Raw genomic sequence first — 16,723 nt, 5'->3', positions numbered from 1 at the left:
TAGGGAACATATTTTTCTATCTGATGGATTTTAGTTCAGCCCTATCAAAATGGGATTGAACTATGTTAATTTTAATAGTTAATTTAAATATTTCTATCTTTAAGACAAAATAAGTCCATGCCAGTAATTACATTATTTGTGATGCATTTACCCTGCTTCATTGATTTTGCTGCCTGGTGCAGGCAGCCCTTATAGTTCCACAGTTATTCACCAGTGTCCATATCTTCTGGTGAAGTAGATAGAGAGCCTAGAACCCAAAACGAAAAGTCTTAATTGCTATCATGGGACTTGAGGCAAAGAACTTAATTTCTTTGGGCCAGAAAACGGCATGGTGGACCAGGTGGTTTCTGATGCTGCTTCCAGCTGTAAGACTGTGCTTTTCTCTGGGATAACATCACACCACATTAATGGCAAGTAAGACTACCACGAAGTCAAAGTAACTGAAGCGTCAGGGCTAGTATTTGAGTTCATATTATGTGTAAAAATTATCCCAAGATAAGTGTAAGGTGCTTAAAAAAAGTTCCCCCACACATCTGCTGTTCAGCCCTTTGGAGGTATAGTTCAAACCAGTACTGTGTAGTACAGTGTCCTTAATACGGATTTCCAATTTGTATCTGTATCTATCCAGAGGATCTGAGCAAATTATACACTGATCATTTCTTATCAAGCACATTTTTTATTATCCAAATGAGGGATCTCATTTCACTTTGACTTAGGATGGTCCCGTTGTATATTATCGAATACATTTTTTTGAAGCACAAAATCTAGATAGAAACATGCCTTTTTCCCATGAACTATGGAGTCTTTTTATTCAAAATATTAAAAACCCTAAATCCATAGATGTCTTTAAGCATCCTAACTTTTTTGAAGTACATCAGATAAACTATTCAGTTTTGCTGCATAGAAGGTAAAATTAGTATAAGTCACAAAAATGATGAGTCTAATGCTTTTAAACTCCAGTTATTTTCCCTAATTTCTCCTGAACGTGGCAGGCTTCTCTTCAAGATCCGTAATGTTCCAAGGATGTGGCAGTGCTAAGAAATGAAAATACAGTGGTAATTTATACTTCGGGTGTTAGGGACCCTGGTGCCCAGTCAGAAAAGGCCTATGCCAGGGACCAACATAGTAATTTGTAGAAACATATATCCTTGGAATTATTGGGTTCAGAAGGAAAATTCTTTTCTGCTTTTTTGTGTTTTTCTGTTATCATAAGAAGTGCATGGGTTTGATTTATGAACAAGTACAGCTGTAAATAATAAAATAATAAAATGGCATGTCAGCAAGGGATAAGGAGTTACTTACAGAAGTTAAAGTGAAATTAAATAACTCTTGAGTCCACTTATGAAAGTGCCTGTGTTCTCAGTTGAAAGAACAGTTGAATGGTAGCAAATACTGTGTGAAGAAAGTTGGTTTGTCTTGTGGATGAGGTTTTTATAAGTACTTAAAATGGAATTAGCATACGCTGTTTAACCATGTGGATTTTTGTTTATCCTTGCAACATATTTTGAAAGGCCTGCTCTCCTGTAAGCCAGGAAAAAAAAAACTCAGGCACTTGCGCAGCATTTAAAACTCAGACATAAGGCATTTCCAGCACATTATGGATGCACTGTGGGGTTTGAAGTTAATGTGAATGTCAGGCCAAAGTGGGGAGAACTTTATAAGATACTGAATGGGAAACTCCTTTGCCATTTACTATGAGATGAGAATAAAGAAAGGAGAACATAGAAAAAGCAGCAGTTGTGCCCTCTTCAAATATATCCAGGGGAAAAAAACTTGTCTGAAAGACAAAAATGACTGGAAAATGTGTAACTGATTTCCTAGTTTATGGCATTTTATGATCCAGATTGCTTTGTTCAAGAAAAAGAAAATATTGATAAATAAGTTGCAATGTAGTCCTCTGTATTTTTCCATGAACTATTATATTTTGTATAATATGTGCATTTTTTTTATGAATCAGAACCTGAATCATAAATAAAATGTTAATTTGTAGACACATTTCACTGTGGAGCAGATGGAAAAACAGGAATGTGTTAGAAAACCTAGGTATTTGCAGAAGCTAATGAAGTTAATTGGTCTCATTTGACTACCTTATTTTCCCAAACCCCCTAAAGACTGGGCTTTTTTATTTCTTTAATTAAAAATGAGTTTGGTATGTTAATATTATAACCTTTCATATTTTCCTGGTTTTCTATATAAATGTCTTATTTATAGAACCCCCCCTTAGGAGTCCAGTATTAGTAAGAACATTAGTAAACTAGGAGCAGTAGGAAGGGTGCTAATGTTATACCAAAGCTATTAGCCATATACATTGGTATAATATGTGCTTTTCCACCTTATTATTACTTCCCTGTCCTGTTTCCTTTTGATTATATAAAGAAAGACTTATTTTCCTCTAGCTTGAAAATGGCACGAGTAAAAATACATAAAATAATGATTGTGGAGCAGAATTTAATTTTTAAATATCAGTACTTGAACATATTTTGATTGGTTAAATTACATGGTAAACTCCCACGGAAATATCACCAGTGTGAAGTCAGAGAAATCACAGCCCTGAGTTAATCAATACCATGTGTGTAGATAATTTCCCCCAAATTATTCCTCGTATAAGGAAAGGTTAAAAAGCAAAATATTTCACTGTTCACCAAAGAGTGCTTTTTAATTAGAGCTTTCTGTTTTGGCTGCCACTTTGGAATGTATAGTGGATGTTGAATGTACTGTTGCCCACTGCAGAGGGTTCTGGGACATTGTTTCTCTAATGTCATCACTACCATATTGCATTTGTATTGATTGTCTATGATTTCTGTATATGGATGATTGAGTTTGAGTAAACTACTTAGGGTTTCAAAGGATTTGGATAATGTTACACTGTAGGGCTGGAAATCTCTTTGAATATTGTATTGAAAAGGGACAAAGTCATAGTTTCAGTGCATTTATTAGGCCCCTGCTGTAGAAATAGGAACAATAAACCATCTTTTTTAAGTTAAGAGATCTTGGAATGGGCAACTCTAATAAATCCTGGGTTTAAGGAGAAGGGTACGTGTTGCAGTACCGACGTTTATTCATCTGGAATGTATTAGAATCTTGATTAATAAGAAGATATCTGCAGTTTTACATAAAAAGCAGAGCAGGCAGTTTGGCAGATAGAAATGGAAAGGGAGAAAGAAAAGCCAGTTCCATTGAACGCTGTTGTTTCCTTTTGACCATGCATTGTTATTCCTCATAGTCCATAGCAAGCCGACATTTTCCCCTACAAAACTGCAATATAGAATTAGTACCTGAAGCTTTGAGAACAGAGAGGTCCTTTTAAACATTTACCTGGGAAATAATTTTATATTGATCATCTTCCTTCTAGAAGACCCAAGTGGAAGAAAGAAAAAAACTCCTTTGATTATTTGGTTTACATGATACCAAACATATCCGTGGATACTTGCAAATCTGAAATTTTTAACATTTCATGGGATATACTTTCACATTTAATATTTTTTTCTTAACTTTTCACTTAAGAATCACTTATCCTCATAATCCTTTTTTAACCACATGGAGATAACATGATTTCTACATAAGACACTTTAAATTTCAAGATGGCTAAACAATCTCTGTTATAAAATACCATGGAAATTATGTTGTTTGGGGGTAATCAAAACCAAAACCTGTAAAATTTGTATTATCCACATATCAACGGGATGGTTTCCTAAATGCCGGGGCATTTTTCAGAAGGGGATGATGAGATCAGAGTTTACTGTTTGGAAGATAACACGTTTGGCAGCTGGTTTCTGAAGAATCTGGCACCCATACAGACATTAATGTCTAAGGCCAATAGGTGAAAGATTGTTACAGTCTCTGCTGCAGGCAGAAATTCATGCATATAGCAATCATCCTTATGGGAGTGCAAGGAACAAACTCTGACCAACTTAAAATACGACAGTTTTAAAGAAAAAGGACCAACAACAAGGAAAAAAAAATCACTGACTTCAGATCTACTCCACAGTAAAATATGGCAAACAAATCACTGATAATAATTTATATATATGGTATTGGATACTTGCTGAAAGCTGAGGGAAGGCTATTTTCAGCCACCCAGTCACAGACAGCTAAATAATATACAATAGATTCTAGAAGCAGACTTGCTTAGTAGGGAAAAATGTGAGATTGTGTAACAAAAAGAGCAATGGACAAATGAAAAAAAATGATTGAAGGATGAAATTCTTTCACAGTCATTAGCAGAGGTAAATTTATGTAATGTCAGAATATTATGTTGTTTGAAATATGTTTATTTCAGAATGTGATTACCAGCTTTCAGCCTCTGCCCCCCAAGTGTGCTATTTTGGTAAATTTTAGGCAGAGTATAATTCTTTTATTTTAACAAAAGATAGCAGAGATAGAAGGCAAGGAAATATGGTATCATAAATATTTATTCTTGGTATATGAGAGAGCGTTATTTACACATGATAAGACAATGCTATCATACAAGGGTTGGCAAACTTTTATCATGAAAGTCAACATAATAAATATTTTAGGCTCTGTGGGCCATATGGATTCTGTCACAACCAGTCAACTCTACTGTATCAAACAATTCATACTCAATATGTAAATGAATGAGCATGGCAGTGTTCCAATAAAACTTTATTTACAAAAGCAAGAGCATTTGGCCTATAAGTCATAGTTTGCCAACACCTCTTACAATATATTGATTAAGCATTTAGTAAATTCTGTGCATTTGGTGATTATAATAATGTTCAGTACTTGAATTTTAAAGACATGAACACTTGTAATTTTATCCATATACTCCAGAAGGAAATTTGTGTTCATATGTCAATGCCTACAGGGTCTTACATATTTATACTTTGTTATTAATAACTAATTATTGAAGTAAGTGGGAGAGGTGTATAAAGTGTATTATGTAAAGTTCTTTATCTAGGTAAAGCTAGAAAAGTACACAGGATAAAGGGATTACTGTGATATCAATATAGCTTTCCAAGTGATTATGTCAACTCAAATAATTTAGAAAACCATAAGGTTATCTTTGCCTAAAAGTCATGATAAAGAAGTTTACATTTTAAAACTGCCACTACATAATTGAAAACATCATAAAATACATCCAGTGATGCAAAGACTTTTCCAGGAGAGGCAGAACAAAAGGCACATAGGATCCTACTTGCTCCAATATTTTGTTGTCTTTGCCTATATTCTTCCTAGGTAAAGTTCCATTGGTGTGTAGCCTAGTATTTTAGGTTCAAAGTTATTGTTGCTGACCTAGCATCATTAGGACATACAAGAGAAACTGCTTTTGTTCTAATCTAGCCAAAGTAGTCTTCTTTTGACCTCCCTTTGAGATGTATGAAGTGTGTGTGTATATGTGCGTGTGTGTGTGTGTGTATGTGTGTGTGTGTGTATGTATACATACCTGGCCAATGTAGCTGACATTAATTACAAAGGCAGTCTATAACATCGGAATTGAGTCCAGTTGTTTCTCACATTTGAGTTCAAAACTGTGATTTTTATCCCAATAATCTTGTTGTAAACACTTACACTAAGCCAGGCATAGGGTGACGGTGGGATAAACGGCAGTGAATTTGGGAGGAATAGACATTATAGGGATTTCTCCTTCCCTCATCATATGCAATTAGTCACCGAGTCTTTTGGATCTATTTTTCTAAACAGTGACTGCATCCCCTTTGCTCTATCCCTGCTGCCACTCCTTTGCTTTAGGTTTTTCATCTCTTACCTAGACTGTTGCCATAGGCTCATAAGTGGACTCCCTGCCTCTAGCTTTCATCCAGTCCCTCCTAGTCCAAAGGGCTCTGACGGAAGCCTGTCTCTGCTGATTGAAATCCTTGGACAGCTCTCTCAGAGCCCTTAGCTTGGTAGGCAAGTCCACCATGATCTATCTCCACTTCCTCCCACAAATTCTGTGTTCTAGTCCAGTGGTGCCTGATCTTGGCTGCCTATTGGCATTGCCTGGGAAACTTTAAAAAATACTAATATAAACCTCCCCTCAGACCAATGTAATAAGAATTTCTAGGAGTAGGGCAGAAGCATCATCAGTATTTTTAAAAAGATCTCCATGTGATTTTAATGCAGAGCTGTGTAGTCATTTTATATCAGTGTTGATTCCCTGATCACAAATTTTTGCATTTGTACATACTATTCTTTCTGCGCAGAATGACAAAATCCCTTTTTTTTCTACCAGGAAAACTCCTGGTTATTCTTTAAGGTTTAACTCATAGAACACATCCTTGGGTGGCCATTCTCTGTCCTCCAAGATGTAGTTGTGCTGCTTCTACAGATCTCCCGTAGCTCTTCTGCAGAGGCTTCTGTTACATTCCTGTTTTGATTGTGTTGTAATCCGATGTTTGTATGTGTGTCTCCCCCATTCATTAGTCAGTGAACTATTCTGTATAACTATGGGTACTGAGTCTTGGTGAACTTTGTATCTGCTGTGCCTGGTACTGGGTCTCTTATTACCCATAAGTAGGTAATCAGAATATCATTATGGGCTTTATGAATAGATCAGAGGAGCAGGACTGGGGTGGTAGCTAGAGCACACCTGAAAACTTATTCCTTAGTTCATTTGGTGAGCCTCAAAATTATCTTTGTTCCAGTGGAATACTAGTTGAAAAGAAGAACTGGTTTGGGAGTTAACATTGTCAAGCAGGAAGAGTCTGTAAAATGAGCAGCACTATGGAAACCCTTCTATGGGATGGCAAACAGCCTAAGGTTGTGTGTCCACAGCCAAAGTAAAGGCATGGTCAAGACTTTGGGCAAGAGAGGTGACAAAAGAGAGAGAGAAAACATCAATGATAATTGAACTGAATCCTCTCTTAGATGGGGAAAGGAAATCAATGTTCATGTTGAACTCACTCTAAGGTAACGTACTAGTAATGAAGTCAAGAGATGAGATTGGAAAATTCCCCAGAAAGCAAAATGTTCCTTTAAGAGAAGGTAATAGACGGTGGTGGAAAAAAGACTAATGCAAATGACATAAGCCCAAAGCAATAGCTAAAGCTTCAAAAGAAGACGGGACTAAATAACTTTTACTGAGTTATTATAGTCTTAACACTAGTAGCTACATTTGGGGGTTTAGATAAATCTTTACTTATAACAGCAATATAAAATATAGTGAACAGATTTGTTGGAGGGGAAAAAGAAAATAGGATAAAACAAAAAAGAAATTTATAAAAGAGAATGATTCTTGTCTATTTTAGAAAATTAATCTATCCCTACAGTTGGTTGTGGTGTTACATTCTGTGTACTTGAACTAAGGGAACTTATGTGTTATGAATATTCACAAAATTTGAATGAAGTTTTTTAGCAACAAACTCATTTAATAGTTGTGTTAAAGTCTTTTTCATAAAGAGCACAAGCCTTTTAAAAATGTAGTATCTACATTTTAAATAAATCTGTAAATATTGACACAAAACCAAGAGTGAGGATCCCATTTTGTATACCTTTGTACCCCATTGCCTAGAAAAATGCCTGTTTGATGAATGAATGGATGAAAGAATGAATTACTAGACTTGAATGAGAGTTATGAAAGCAACTGGGACTGTTATGCCTCAAATAAGCCACCTTCTTCCCTGTCTTCTATCATCCACCTAGCTGTAAAATGAATGTATGAAGCTTAGACCAAAAAGCACGTGAGTGTTTGGGTGATAATGATGTGTCAGTGGAGGCCATCATTTGTAGCAAATGTACCATTCTGGTGGGGAATGTTGATGTACGGGGAGGCTATGCATGAGGTGGAGGACAGGGACTGTGTAGAAAACCCCTGTGCTTTCTGCTCAATTTTGCTATGAACCTACAACTGCTCTAAAAATTGCTCTTTTTTTTTTTTTTTTTAAAAAAAGCACATGCATTCAAAGATGCATAGTCAAGGAATTATGCATTCTAAAAAGTATTCCTTGATGACCCACAATAAAATTAATGGAATTTTGAAAATTCTCTTTTCAGAACAGACATGATGAGTGAGACTAAACAATGTTGCATAAATGAGATCAACGAAAATTTGCCAAAGCAAAGTTGATTCATTTGTTTTCTTCAGTTTTCAAAACCACCACTTAAAATACACATGGTCCCCAGTTTATAAACAGGTTGTCTTCCAGAAGTTTATTTAATAAGTTGGTCACTTGGAATTCACCACATATTTTCCAATTGAACAATGCAGGCAATAGGAATTAGGTTCTTGGACAGGTCCATACTTATTTTTTTTGTTTAATCATATAAGGCTTTTAGAAAAGGGCCACAGGACACAGCTATGCAGTTTGTGAGCTGCACAAATTTCCCCCAAAAGGGAGTGAGGAGGCAGAAATCCAGCAGAGTTTTCAGTTGACCTGCAGAAGGGACCCTTTGATTAAAATAATTTGTCTACAAGGAGGGCACCTTTTGGAATTTATCCTCTTAGAGTGAACTCTGGTTTGTGTTAGAGACTGCTCATACAACCATAAGTTGTAAGCATTGTTTTGATGGGAATGTGAGTTCTGAGTTTTCATTAAGGAAGTCAGACTTGCATTTCTCCAGAATTTCCTACCAGAGTGGGGACTCCTGGATACTTTTCCCATGGGCACTGGAAATAGAGCCTTCCCTGGCTCCTCTAAAACAGGAGGTGGTATTGCAGGCTGGAGTAGTAGTTGTGGCAGAGTCACCATGAGGGCTTAGACTTCCGGAAAGGGTTGGCATGGAGGAAGTAGGTGTAAATACAACAGTTCAGAAAGGAACTCTGGTCTTCGGAAGTGGAGTAATATAAAGAGTGTGTGTGTGTGTGTGTGTGCACCTGCATGCACATGCTTGTGTGTTAGAACTTCTCTGGGGAAGTTGAAAGCAGGAGAAATTCTGCATGGGCATGGTAAAAACTATGGCGGCATATCCTGGACCTGCATCTGGGTGGCAGGATGGGTGTGATCTCCTCTACTTACCACTAGGAGGAAGGAAGACTTGTAGTTTCTTTGCAGACTGTGGTGAGGACTCACACCTGGTGGAGAGCAAGAAGGTGAAGGTACTGCTAGTTCATTCATCCACATCATTTATAAGTTTGGCATTTTGAAGCCAATGAATTTTTGTAGGTGAACAATAGGTTTTTATCCTCACAGACCTGAGTTTTAAAATGCAATGAATTCATAAATTAACATGTTCTGTTTTCATTTTTTTTCTTAGTTCTTTGGTATTGTAAGAGCTGAAAAAGGACAAATAAGTCTTCCATTTCATATTATGATGAAGTTCTCCATACCTAAAGCCAAGTCACATTAATTAGAACTTATTTCAATAATTAAGAAAAAAATTTTTTTTGAAAACAAGACACTTAGAGCTCACTTGGATGTGTAATATAGTAACAGTATTAATCAGTTGAATAATCCACATTAATCAGTCCTGCCTTGAAATAAAATTATTAATCAGCTTGATGATCTAAGCAATCTTATAAGGAAATGAGTTTGTCTTGGAATTTTAAAAGTGATCATGGAAAAGTTAAAACGAGAGAGAGGAAAAGGAAACAAAGATATTTATTTCAGTTTTATTTCAATTATTTTGACACCAGATCTTCTGCTGATATCAGTCACTCTGGGCTTTGATATCTAGTTCTGGACAAATACTTATCCCTTTTAATTGTGTCTTCTTCTCTCCACCTGGAGAGAAAGCTGTATGGAAAAGTGTCAGTGGCCAGGAAGAGCTACCTCTTGAGTTGTCCCCTTTTTCCTTTCCTGGGGGAATGAAGTTGGTTTCCCCTGGAGACTAGTGGATAGCATGTAAGCTGAGGCCATGTGTGACATTAAGTAGGCTTAAACTGAGGGACAAAACATTGTAATTTGGCTATTTCAGCTGAACAAGAGTACAGGAAGAAAAAAATTCAAATCAGTGTTGAGCACTGTGAAAAAAAAAGATGGCTGGTTTGATAGAAATTTCCAGGGTTCCAGTAATAATGTGGAAACTTAACCATAAGAGAAAACTGAGGTTATCCAGCTATGATGAAGCATTCCTAAATCTGCATGTAATCTCTCCATAATCAATGGAAACTGTCGGGGAGGGTGGATTTGGGAACATAAGACGGCAGTCAGGGAGTGTTACAAAAGAAACATTTTCAGAAATTTGCTTATACCAGGTGATGATTACATCATCAATTGATTTGGGGCCCTTTTGTTGAAAAAACAAAAATGTAGTGAGACCATATTGTGAAATGATGGTATTAAGTATTTGAAGTAGAATCCCATCAAATTATGTCTTTCACCTGGAACCTGTTTTGAGATCTTCCAGCCACCTCCCATTGGCTCTGCACCAATTTTTCAGTATATCCCGTCCCACTCTCTCCATTTTGGTTATCTCCTTTGTATTCACAATATAGAGCAAGCATTAACCACTATATACAGTAGCTAAACAACGAGGAAAAATCAGCCAAGACAAAATTTATTCATAATGTAGGTCTTACTCGTTTCCCAATTTTAGGATCCATCATGGCAAAATTTAGATTTTATGCATCTGAATAATTGAATTTTCCCCAGTAAGAAGTTGTGAAATTAAACTCATTGTGCAAGAACAAAATGAAAGACTATATTTGTAAATAAAGTAAAACAAGCAAGCAAAAAATATATATCATAGCAAATACACAAAAGTCAGGAATTAGTATTTTAAGTTGGGCTTGGTATTTAAGGGTCAATACCAAAATTTTGGAATCTTTGGTTACTACTCTTGAAGGCTGAAAATTTTTAGGATATAATTTTTCATTTTTATCCTAAAATTTCCGCTTGTGTATCTTGGCAGATGTAGAAGTTTGAGAACCTCAGAAAAATCATGTTGAAAGAGAGTGCTCAGAAGACAGCACGGGTGTGAATTTGGTTGATGACACAGGCTATTGAGTCCTTACAGAGAATTGTTTGTCTTCCGTTTTTAGATGGCTTTAATTCCTCCAAATTGCTCCTTGAATAATAGGAAAAAGGCAATTTGAATTTCAGTGACAGATTGGACATAACAGGTTGCAACTATTAGGTCTAATTTTACCATACTGAGAAATAAAATTGCCTAAACATAAACATCGATCACTGATGCAGTAAATTAATTTGTACAGAAAAAGTAGTTTAACTGCAGTGCACATTAAACATAGAAAATTTTCAAAATTACTGCTCTCTGAATTAATTTGTACACTTGTTTACTTGTTAAAAGCATGCATAAATTCTTTTTTCTAAGGCAGTGTGCGTTTGAATTGAGTAAGAAAGAAGTATAAAAAGTGGGAAGGACACACAGAGATGTGGAAGGCACACAAACAGGCCTGAATACGTAAAAATGTTTTTTTCTTTCATTTTTGTTTTTAAATGCCATTTAGAATGTGCTTTGTTTTTAAATCTGTCCATAGGATTACTAAAGATGTACACAGTTCCCCCTTCATCATAACAAAATCAACATGATGTTTTAATAGCCTTGATTTATGTTTGCTAAGAATTAGAAGTATGGAGTAATTTTAAGAGTTTTATGGTTTGGTTCTTCAGTGAGTTTACATTCAAAGGTGTCCTAAGCCTTGGGACTGTTAACTTTGTATTCATGAACAACCTGACCCATTTCTTTGTATTTAACCATTAAAAAAAAAAAATCAGTGTACATGTTTGCATTGTTACCTGTAATTCTATTATGAGGAATGCATGGCAAAGTTTGGATAGTATCTTTTTAGATTGTTTGAGCCACCATGGAACTGCAGCTGGCAATGTGGTGCAGTTTGATAATATCTCCCGCCTACAGTTTTCAAGGACAGTGGTTCGATTCAAATACAATTCTGATAAGTGGCAGGTTTCCGTGTCTTTAATGCCTTGACAAGGGCATCACTCTCAGGAGAGGGAGGTGAAACCGTTTGGAAGAGGATTCTGTCCCTGTTCCTTTGTGCTGACACACTAAGATAATGGACAATTAGGAGAGCCTTCACTGCAGGTGAAAGTATGGGGTTATCACTAATATAAAGGAGCCCATGGGGTGCTGGGGTATGAAGGAGAAGAGGAATGGGAATTTTTAAAAGGAGTATAAAACACACAGATGAGACGCCTAATAACTGTTCACATATTGCACTTTTACCTGTGATAATGGTGAGTGATTGGAGTGTTCAATATTGCTTGCTGTAACTTTTTTTTTTTTTTTAATATTTGGTTCATTGCATTTGACATAAAGTACTGCAGAAAACTTGCCCCTTTGCTGGCCTGCCTGTCACAGGGCAGGTGAGCCCAGATAAGAAAGGGGTTTGTTTTTGTGGAGTCTGGTTTTTAGACTACCTTCCATGGGGTTTTAATCTGGGGCAGTGGTGGTCACCCCGGCCTACACCTTCTATAGGCCCTGACCCTCAGAAAATATGACTTAATTGGCCTGAGAAAGGATCCAGTATCTATTTTTTAAAGCTCCTCCAATGATTCCAACGTGCACCCAGGGTTGAGAGCCACCATTACTGAGTCTGTAACAGAAGATCAAGTTCCTCAAAACTCAGGCGCCCGGCAGACCGGCTGAGTATTTAATAGATTTGCATAACGGCATGTGTGTGGCTATTAGAGAAGATGTGTGCTGCGTATGTTTTCCAACAGCCATCCAGTGTTTATGTTGGTCTCGTGGTTTAGCATTCAGGCACATCTGGGGAGAAGTCCCTTTTCTCTTGACTACTGTTCCTCACTTTCCCCTACTCTCCAGTTTCTGATTTTTTTTTTCTTACAGATTATTGGAGCTCCCTCTTTCTGTGATATCATGGATAAGTGACCTGGGGCTGGGGGAAGTCACCTTAACATGAGGGCTTTGGCAAAGGCAACCAGGCAGCTGTATATTGTGGGGTCACTATGCCACTGTGACCAGCAACTTTGTACCTAGTCTTCTTCCTCTGATGGGCGGAGATGTTCTGTGTGCATGTGCATTTGAGGGGAGCTTCTCATACCATGGAGCACTAATAAAGGTGAGACAGTCCTGAGTATTTCTAAGCTGAGTGCAGAAGAGGTTAACTGATTTTCTTTTGACTTAAACTATCATTTGTCTCTAAGAGCCCTGAACGACAATAGAGTGCACTGCTTCTGATAAATATGGGTTCTCCTCAGCCTGAAGAGATGTGTGTGATAAGATAAGATGGCTTGAAAAAAAGAGAGCCTGAGGGAAACGGACAGGAGGAGAGGGAGAGAGAAAGTATGTTAACTGCTTTGACTGCAAAATACCCCCTGGTAGCCAGAGATAAGACACCTTGAGCTACTCAGAAGACCTTAAACAGGATGTAAATGAAGCCAATAAAAATCACTTGAGATCAGCCCCCCACTCCCCCCATTTCCAGCTCTGACAGCAGAAGGCTTAATTTACTGTACGGCACACCACACTTACGTGCTGAACCCAGGAAGTTGCAAGAGACTGACAGGAGCCCGTTCAAAGAACAAGATAGCTATAATTTCTACAGAGGTCCAAACTTGAGGCATTTAATCAGCAATTCTAGTCATGCCTTCCTGAGTGGAAAAAGAAAGTCTTGCTGATTATAGGAAGCTCCCTTCCCCTTTCCTCCCTTCCTACTCCAGATACTCATTTGCTTTGTAGTTGTGTGACAACCAACCTTCTTTCTATGTTGAAGTGGTTGCCAGGGTGAGCCGCCTTTGATAGGGCATTGGTATTTCTCATCAGGCTAGTGCAGCTTGACGCTAATCATCAACAGTTCAGGAGATAGACTTTTTCATGGACATACTTGGAACAGGGCTGTTTACTCAGGACTATGTATCCTGATCAGGTAACACCCAGCCTTTATGTACTTGGAACTGGGTAACTCTTCAAAATTGTTCCTGTCTTTCTCTGGAAATTTACAAGCTGCTGCAGACAACACTCTTCTACAGGGAGGAAGTAACTTGCAGGAGCTAATTGAGTATTATGCTGAAAAGATTTGAACGATGGACTCCTGTGGGGTAGAGGGGAGGCTGTTAAAGGATGGAAAGGCAAAGAATATAATGATCTCATTTTCTGTCTGTGAAAGCTGCTTCTTGGAAGAGCTGGGACTCAATATGGTCTTTGAATAAGGGCGAGAAAGCCCTCTGTCAATGATGTTCTAGTCCAGAGCAGCAAATATGGAAAGGGTGTAGCAGAGTGTAGCAGACTTTAAGCAAAAGACTTAGATGGATGATTCAGGGGAAGTAAGAGATTGTAGGGTGGTTTCCAAACTTGGGGGTGCAGATGAAGACTCAGGAAGCTTGCTAAAAAATGAGGATTTCTTGGCCTCAACCCCAGGAGTTCAGAGTCACGAGGCCTGAGGTAGAGCCCAAGTGTCTGCATTTTCAACAAGCAGTTCAGGTGATTGGGGTCTAGGTGGTTAGTGGATTAGATTATGAAATGCTGCCCTGGACCATCTGCTTGTGACAGAGGGTCAGCCATTGGTTTTGTTGTGTAGCTTATGGGATAGGTGAGAAGGATCCTTCATTGTATACCTCATTGGGATCAATGGCAGGAAATGTGTCCCTACAGGCAAAAGCATGAGAGGACAGTGAAGCTGACCATAGTGCCAGTTTGACTGTACCTTTTCTTCTTCTTTTATTTGTCAATACCTGATCTGACCACACTGCCCTCCTGAGAGGACAGGATAGAAAAGAAAGGGAGAGAAGGAGAGAGACCCACTGTTAAGGAGAATGTGTGCGTGTGTATGTGTGTGTGTGAAGATTTTCTAACCAATATCAAGAACATTAAATTAAGAAATAGGCTGCCATGACTTGTCAACAGTGAGTTATTGGTTTATAGAATTGTTAGGTGATTTTTTTCTTTTGTATTATATACGTGTGAACACATATGTCAATTAGCATGAATTAGTTTAGCAATATGAACAACAATGAAATTTTTTTTAAAAAGAAAAATATACGATGTTAAGTACCATTTTGAGTTTATTCATTTACCCATAAAAACATGGCATTTGCATTTTTGTTGTTGTTTTAGTGGGGAAGAGTTTGGAAAGTTGGACTTTGAGAGTTTTCTAGTAGATAGAACCAAGGTGCTTGCCTGGGTACTTGGAATTTGGATTTGGGTTTTAGTGCCACTGTCAACTACTATTGTTAGGACAAGATTATTATAGGTCAACTTATCCTCGTTGACCTATTTGTTCATCTGTAAAATTGCACTTTTTCCCCCTAAAGGCAAGATTTCTCACAGATCCTAAACCTTACATTCCATGTACATGAAACGTTAGGAATGACAGCCTTGATTTTCTTCTCTCTATGCAGTTTCCAATCAAATTCACTCAGTTTCTTTTCTTTGATGGCTGAGGTCAGACCCAGAGTTATGCACAACCCATGCCAAACATCAGGTCATCTTCAGAGAAAAGAATGGAGCTCAAATGTGGCAGGAGGTTTCGTAAAGATTTCAGAAACTGGCCCTTTGGTACAGACAGCGTTGAGTCAGTCATGGTCCCAGAATTGTGCTATTGGTTTTATGTCTTTGAATATTAGAAACACGCTTTTGCAGGGATCATACCAGTAAGTTTGGAACATAGATAGGTGTGTATTGATATCTTTATCCCCTTTTATAAAGGCAAGAAACATTGCCATAAATTCCTCTATGAAAATTACTCAGAATTGGTATGCCTCACGGAGGTACTAGGAAGATACATATCAACTTCCTTAACTATCTGACTAGATTTTCTTAATTTGCTCTTATTCCGATCACATTAGCACATTGAAATTTCCGTGGAATTTAGTATATTCTGCTGTTGTCCTGTATGTTGGGTGCCAGGGGGCCAGGTGTCCACACACCACTGGGGACAGCACAGACAGGGGCTCCGGCTGCCTCCCTCACTCCAACCAGCTTCTTTACCTGCCTTGTTACTGTGGCTGCAGTGACTTGGATTCTTTCCTTACACATTGTTTTATTATTTTAAAACTCATTAATTTAAAATGAAATGCTGTTACATGAGGTATCATGGGGTTTTTGAGGCCTGACTTTGTCACTGGTATTGGGATATTTGCCAAGACATGTCATCTCAGAAAATACATACTATATAAAAATATGTATAATTTAATAAAAATATGATTATATATATTAATCAGTAAAAAATAGCATCACAAAATCTTCCCCTAAAGAAATGTTTCATTAAGACTGGATTGAACAGATATTTACTCATATTAAATGACAAATTACTATGATTAATACTTTTGTAATAAGAAATATCTAAAATATTTGAAAAACTTCTTTCACAGACATCATTTAGTCTATTTTGAACATTTAGTCCTCTCTGGATAGAAACACATATGCATATACACACTGCACCACAGTTTTGACTGGTACTGGTTCCTATAAATAAATTACCCAGGCTGTTAACAAGAAAAAATGATGGAATGAACTGATTTGGGTTTTATTTTCATATTCAGTCCAAGGTAAAGGTTCTAGGGAAGAGAAAATAGAACCAAAAGTGAGAAAGAGAAGATAAAAGAAGAAGAGGGTACCTGGGAAATCCATCAAATTGATCATCAGCCTTATTATCAGAATTGCCTCTTTCATATTTTGCCTAATTAGATACATGAAAAAAAACTGTGAATAAAAGTATTTGACATTATATGATCTGTGCAGAGATATTTTTATCATATCCTAGCTAATGTTATTTTATGAAAATAGCTTTGTCTTTTGCAGTTTATATAGCACTTTTATAAACATCATCTCATTTGAAATATAGGAACTCCTTATATCATTTGGGTTACATGGGATCCTATCTCATGTCTCAATTTTTGCTTTATTATGTAAGTGTTAATGTGAAAGTTAATGATTCTATTGACTC

General features: G+C 37.2%; 1 protein-coding gene across 2 annotated transcripts in view; it reads left to right on the top strand.

Moving 5' to 3' along the window:
- Positions 1-16,723, top strand: part of ZNF521 (zinc finger protein 521) — a 270,113-nt gene that overhangs the window by 87,610 nt on the left and 165,780 nt on the right. The gene's annotated exons all lie outside the window — the stretch shown is intronic.

Source organism: Lemur catta, chromosome 16 (genome assembly GCF_020740605.2).
Source record: "Lemur catta isolate mLemCat1 chromosome 16, mLemCat1.pri, whole genome shotgun sequence".
NCBI classification, from domain to species: Eukaryota; Metazoa; Chordata; class Mammalia; order Primates; family Lemuridae; genus Lemur; species Lemur catta.
The sequence above is the reverse complement of the archived record's forward strand: the minus strand, read 5'-3'. Positions and strand labels throughout refer to the sequence as shown.